Source organism: Felis catus, chromosome B4, assembly GCF_018350175.1.
Source record: "Felis catus isolate Fca126 chromosome B4, F.catus_Fca126_mat1.0, whole genome shotgun sequence".
In the NCBI taxonomy this organism is placed as follows: domain Eukaryota; kingdom Metazoa; phylum Chordata; class Mammalia; order Carnivora; family Felidae; genus Felis; species Felis catus.
Genome location: NC_058374.1, coordinates 92,748,657 through 92,755,573, shown reverse-complemented (window position 1 = coordinate 92,755,573; position 6,917 = coordinate 92,748,657). Strand labels below are relative to the sequence as shown.

Here is a 6,917-nt window from a genome sequence, read left to right as displayed (position 1 = left end):
GGACCGCGAGATCGTGACCTGGCTGAAGTCGGTACAGTATTACAGTTTCATCAGCTGGAGGCCAGCTGCCAGGAAGCAAGCACATCCTTCTCTTTACCTAAGGATCATCCCACTCACTCCTTGGCCTTCATCCATTCCTCAGCTTTGTTTTTGAAAACTTTCTTGATCACTAGACATTGTCAGTTGCAAATTTAAGCACGAAACAAAGTGCCCTGAACTCCATTGAATATCCATCCCAGGATATTATCAAGATAAGCTCAGCCTTTATCCATATGATAATATTAATTGTTGGCTTTTAACTACCATTCCTACAAAGGAGTTCTTCTACAAATCTGTGGCCATATTCCAGCTGCTGGAGTGGAGTTGGAAGCAACCATAGAAGAAATTGTGTGAAGGCAGTGACATTTGCCTTAGATATCCTCTCTCTAGGGATTGTCTCTCAGTACCTTTTGGGTCGTATGTAGCTTTATGGGAATTTCTTTTGCTTCCTCCCTACCTTAAAAAAAAAATACTGTCTTGATTTTCAAGCATATATTCACCATTTTAAAGAAGTTAACATTTTTTTCAGTGGCACCTCTTTTCAAACTACCCAAGTCAGTGAGAGACTGCATTTTGTTCCAAGGGTTTAAAGCACTTAAAAGATAGGATCCTGCTCTTAAGGTGAAGAAGAAATGCCAGGATCAGGGAAATTGGGACTTTGAGAGGCTAAATTACTTGTTCCAAATGAAGGACTGATGGGGAAAGTGGGATTACATGTTAAGCTGCTGGCTTCTTCTGCTAATACACTGTTGATGTGCTCAGGGCTCAGGTGTGCTTAGAGAAATTATAGCAGCTTCTATAGAAGACAGTGATCAAACTAAAAAGCTCAGCACAGTGCGAGAAACCATCAACAAAATTCCTATGGAATGGAAGAAAAAATGTGCAAACCATATATCTGATAACGGGTTAATATCCAAAATATATAAGGAACTCATGCAATTCAATAGCAAAAAAAACCCCACCAAACCATCCAATTTAAAAATGGGCAGAGGAACTAAGTGGACATTTTCCCAAAGAAAACATCTAAATGGCCAACAGTCGCATGAAAAGACGCTCAACATTACTAATCATCAGGAAATACAAATCAAAATCACAGTAGGCTATCACCTCACACCTGTTAGAATGACTATCAAGAGGAAGAGCAGAGAAAACAAGTGTTGGAGAGGATGTGGAGAAATGGAAATTAAGGGCGTCACGTGAAGTGAGATAAGTCAGACAGGGAAAGACTGTATACTGTTACTTACATCTAGAATCTAAAAAACCCCAAGTCATAGAAAGAGTAGAATGGTGGTTACCGGGGCCTAGGGGGTGAAAGAATTGAGGAGATGTGGAAGGGTTTGAACTCAGCAACCAGAAAATGAGCAAGTTCGAGAGATCGAACGCACAGCATGGTGATTACAGTCCACAATACGGTCTTCTACACTTCAAAGTTGCCAAGAGACTAGATCGTAAATGTTCTCACCACAAAAAAAGAAGTGATAATTATGCGATGGGATGGAGGTATTCGCCAATGTTCCCAGGGTAATCATATCGTAATACGTAAATGTGTCAAATCAACACACCGACTGAACTTTTAAACCAGAGGCTCCTCATATTCCCTCTTAATATAGTAGGACACGCGGGCTTGCTTTCCTTCATAATTTTATCACAAGTACAGTGAAAAACGTATCTGTTGTCGTAAGTGATGTGTGCGTGCGTAGTAACTTGCAGCTGACCGGCCCTTCCCTCCAGCAAAACGAGAAAGGTCAACTTCATGGCGGGTATCGCCTGCTGGAAGAAAGTGGAGAACTGTCAGCGCTAAAAAGAGCGTGGGGCCCTCCAAGAGGAGAGCCGACTCCGCAGCCCCGAGCCTGTGGACAGTCCTCCCTTCTTGGTCTCGGCAGACGCTGAGAAACTGAGGACAGAGAAACCAAGCATTTCTAAAAGATACAAGGGCTGGGACGCAAACACACAGCTGCATTTCCCTTGAAGACAAGTCCTCAAACGGGGACACAGGAAGAGCACAGACCCAAAGAGACGCAGCCGGCCTCCGAGCAGCGTCTCGCGAGAGCAAAACGGGAGTTCGGGACCAGCCGAGGGGCGGGGCCGGGTGGGGACGCGGCGCTCTCGATTGGGCCAGGGTTGGGCTGTTACCCGGCCTCACACCATACCGGAAATTAAATTAGATGGGTCAAGACCAAGGTGGGAAAGGTTAAGACTGAAACTTCTCAAAGGAAACAGGAAAAGGTCTCCCTGAACTTGAGGTAAAATTTCTCCCCCCCCCCCCCCCCCCGCCTCCTAGTTAAAAAAGTGTAATACTCCATTTTGCTTCGAAAACATCTCAGCATTCTGGGAGAAATCGAAAACTGTCATATTAAGAGTGAGAAGTGAGGTTATCTTTGGCGAGAAGGGGCTGCTGTAACCGGAGAGGGGGCCTGAATGAAGGGGGGGGGGGGGGCTCGTCCTGGCTGGTGGTCACGCAGGTGTGTTCACTTTATGAAAGCTTGTAAGGCTCCATGCCGGCTGTGCATGCACTCGTCTGTATTACATTATGCTTCAGTGGAAACATTTACACGAAAAGAAAGTCTGCGCATTCTCAACGTAGTGAAAAAAATAAATAATAAATAACACAACGTTGCGAATTGTGTTTTAAGGTCAGATGGCTTCTGCGCTTTCATGGAGGCAGTGGCTGGTCACTTTTCCGACAATGAAGAGTTGTCCAGTTCGTTTTCAAACTACCAGATTTCACCAAAAGAACCAGAACACGTCTCCTGCCGGCCGATAGCCCCTTTCCACGACTAAGAACGTCTGCGGGATGTTGGCACTCTGTGGAAAAAGACAACCTGAAGCAGCATCCGCAGGTTTGTCCTCGTCCCCGGACCCCCCACACGAGGTGCAACCTCCCACATTACACTACCCAGCGGGGACCACGTGAGGTCTAGTCTGTTGTGTCCTTTTAGCAAACTAGAGTTCTACGGTTCCTAACAGGATTTCTAACGGATAGCACTACCTTCCAAATACATTTTTTTTTTTTTACACCCCAGGAAGGTTTTAACTGCCCATTCACACAAATCTCAAGTTGATGGAAGGAGGACAACAAAAGAGTGTCTTTTTATTTTAAAAACATTTATAAATATGAACACCTTTGATGGGACTTTCGGGTGCTCTTGACATCCATAAGCATTTCCGGGAAACCACCTGCAATGTCTAGAGCACTTCAAAAACTCCGGTGTGACCATTTCCAGTTGTGGAACCAAACTCAAGGAGAGCCGCAGACACCTTCTCAGAGAGGAGGTGGGTCACTTCACAGGTTTTATTAGTTATTCTCCTCCTCATCCTCTTACCGCTTTCTCATACTCTTCATCGCCCTCCTGCACCCTTTTTCCCAGGGAATGTTAGATGGCCCCTTCTTCCCATTTTCCTTTAGATTGTTTGACAACATCGTTCTCACTCATCTCCTTCAACTTTGTTGCCTCATTATAAGGGGGCTTCTCAGTACCACTCAAATTATTCCGCATCCTTTGTTTTCTAGCACTGTGTCACAAATTCCTACAAACTTTGCAGTTCAAAGCAGCACCCGTTGATCAGCTCACAGTTGTGTAGACCAGAAGTCTGGTATGTTATGACTAGGATCCCTGCTCAGGGAATCACAAGGCTGAAATCCAGTTATCAGCCAACCTGAATCCTCATCTGCAGGCTCTGAGTAGACATCACTTCCAGGCTCCTTCAAGTGGCTGACAGAATTCATTTCCTTGTGGGTGTAGGACTGAGGACCCTGTTTCCTTGATGGCTCTTGGCCAGAGCCCTCTCTCAGCTCTGTAAAGTTTCCTGGGTTCCTTTCAGGTAGCCTCCTACATCTTGAAGGCAAACCCCCTTTATTCCTCAAATCTCTCTGACTTCCTCTTCCACCTGCTGGAGAAAGGTCTCTGCTTGGAAAGGTTTTCTTGGTTACATCATGCCCATCCAGATAATCTCCTGTTTTAAGACCAACTCTGCCATAGAACACAATCACATTGTGAGTGACGTCTCATCGCATCCATAGGTTCCAGGGATTAAGGTAGAATATCTTTGTGGAGGAATTCTAGGAATCCTGCATACCGTAACATATCACCAGCTTTTTGGCCACATCCTCAATGAAAATGCCTGGGTGTGTAGATTTGATCTTGCACAGAGGTCTAAGTAGAAAAGGAGGAAGCCAGATGGGGTATGAAAACATTTGGGATATTATGATCTTTCTTCTTGTCTCCCTTAGCTGGTCACTGACCTTCCTTTCCTGATCATCGTGCCCTTTACCATTTCATCAGATTCGCATTTCTCTCTCCCACATACTGTATTTCACCTCCCAGAGCATTTGGAGAATGCATAGTTCACAGGAGTCTCTGGATTTTTCTTCATATGTCCCTCCCAGCATATCTTCACAAAGAGAGCATGAATAGGCATCTTGCCCTTTGGTTTCTTGGGGACACCATTTGCTCTCCTGACTGTACTGTTTGCTGGTCCAGGCAACAGAGTGCATAACAATTTCCCAGTCTTGTACTAGCTGCCTCCCCAAGAACAGCCTCAGGCAAAGATTTCTTAAGACACAAAAAAGCAGTAACCATAAAGGGAAAAAGTATTGATCAATTGGATTCCATTAAAATGAAGAACATCAATTCTTCCAATACCACTGAGAGTGAAAAGATAAGCCAGAGACCAGTAGAAGAGAGTTTCAATACATATTCCTGTAAAAGGTCTCTTACTATCTGGACTGTAAAGAGCACTCCTTCAAGTCAGTAAGAAAAAGGAAGAGAACTCAATACAAAAATGGGCAAAAGTCAAAATAGATACTTCAAAAGAGAAGATATCCAAACAGAAGATAAACATATAAAAAGGCATTGGACTGCATTAGTCAGTCACTAGGGAAACGCAGATTAACATCAGAAAGGAGATGCCCTAGCAGATCTCCAAAGTGGCTAAAGTGAGAGAGATGAGACAATGTCGATCTCTCATACGCTGTGGAGCAACCACAATGTACAGCAACCAGATCTCTCATACTTTGCACACAGTGCAAATTGTTACTGCTTTGGAAAGCTGTTAGCGTGTATTAAAACTGATTATACCCAAGCCTTATACTTGGCAATTTCAGTCCGGAGTGTATACACAATGCATGCATATGTCCAACAAATGGTACGTACAAGAATATCAAATGCAGTAGTATTATTTATAATATTCCCAAACTGGAAACAGCCCAAATATCCAACAGTAGAGTGGATACACAAATAATGGTATATTCATTAATACAGGAGAATAATATGCAGGAATGAGAATAAACTAAACATAACAAGCTAAAGTAATCCGTGGTTTTAGAAGTCAGAATAATATTTACCCGGGGTGGGACGGTGTGTGTGTGTGTGTGTGTGTGTGTGTGCGTGTGTGTGTGTGTTTGCGTGCGTGCCATGAGTGTAGGGGGGCAGAGGGAGGTATTTGGGATACTGGTAAGATTCTGATTTTGATCTGGCTATGAGTGTGTGTGTGTGCACTTTATGAAAATTAATTGAACTGTGTGCTATTATTCCTACAATTTCTGTATGTACTTTATACTTTAACAAAAAGTTGACATTATGCAAAATGACTTAGGTATGTAATATCTCTCCCAGCCATGAGCATGGGACCATATCTGGTTTGATCACTATGATAATGGGAGCCCCTAGACAATGCCTAACACATTGCTTGTTGAGTGACTGATTAATGAATTTTAAGAGTTTTGTTAATAGTGATGCTTTTTCCCCCCACCTTTATCAGTGGAGTACTATTCATCTATATTTTACCAAATATCTTTAGATACTGCAAGGCATTTGTTTTAGGTAGACCGGCTTGCAGAGGGGAGAATGGAGTGAGGAACTGGAATTTAAGCTTTTCTGGGCACAATGACTTTTGTACTGCTCGTTCACCATTCCAGGCACTGTTGTCATACTTTACATGTATACGTCATCGAATCCTCACAACCTCCAGTGAGGTTCCTCACAAATGACGTAGCCGATGAGACCATTGAGGTTTAGAAAGGCCTGATAACACAAATAAAGAATAAAACTGCCCACATTCAAACCCTGAATATGAGCTGAATGGTAACACTGTGAACGTAGGAGGCACTTGAAAAATATCTGTGAAAGAAGTCCATAATGGACCTCCCCATAATCCCTTACTTTCTTCCTCCCTGCTTCCCAGTCATAATTGCATACTAACAGTTAGGTCTCAGTGCTGGGGCTGGAGGCTGAGGAGCTGGGAGGAGGAGGGCAGGGGAGCCTTTTAACCCAGACTTTCAGATTTGAGAGGGTGTCACACAGAGGCTTGGCATCACTCCCAATGAGCCTATATATATATATATATATATATATATATATATATATATATATATATATTCATCACACTTAAGTTTGCGTCTCATTCTCTATTGCATACCCTAAATAAATATTTCTTATGCATGCTATCATCTTTTGAAAAACAAGATAATTAATGTGGCACTTATTTAAATGTGTTAAAATTACTCGTTTTTTTTTTTTTTAAACATAAATGTCTGTGTTGGAAAAATGCATCACAATGTTTGTAATTTTGTTTTGGCATTGCACTTCTTAACATACCAGGAATATTAAAAAAGAAAAAATGGAAGTGGCTCAGGCACTTTACCTTCGGAGAGACCCTGGCTAATGCACAAGCAGTTTCTGTGTGCACAGCAGCATTTTATCTCCTGCCAACCCCGGGTGTAACCACTGCTACACGGAGAGAGACAAAAGGGGAGCCCTCAGGCTAATTTGAATCACTGAAACCCACAGAAAACTGAAAGCCTCATTTAGTTTCAACTTTTTACCCTGCAAGGCTTGTTCCTAGGGTGGCTTTTAAATAGCAACAAAAATGCTTGATTT

The 6,917-nt window shown here is 43.0% G+C and overlaps 2 long non-coding RNA genes across 2 annotated transcripts; one reads left to right on the top strand and one right to left on the bottom strand.

The window, feature by feature from the left end:
• Positions 1-1,663: 1,663 nt before the first annotated feature.
• LOC109501975 lies at positions 1,664-2,078 on the bottom strand. The gene is made up of 2 exons (XR_002160296.2): positions 1,992-2,078; positions 1,664-1,806 (listed from the first exon to the last, which is right to left on the bottom strand). It is a non-coding gene; the product is annotated as an uncharacterized LOC109501975 (long non-coding RNA).
• Positions 2,079-2,133: 55 nt separating this feature from the next.
• On the top strand, positions 2,134-5,121 carry LOC123386634. The gene is made up of 2 exons (XR_006600844.1): positions 2,134-2,282; positions 2,673-5,121. It is a non-coding gene; the product is annotated as an uncharacterized LOC123386634 (long non-coding RNA).
• The last annotated feature ends 1,796 nt before the right edge of the window (positions 5,122-6,917 follow it).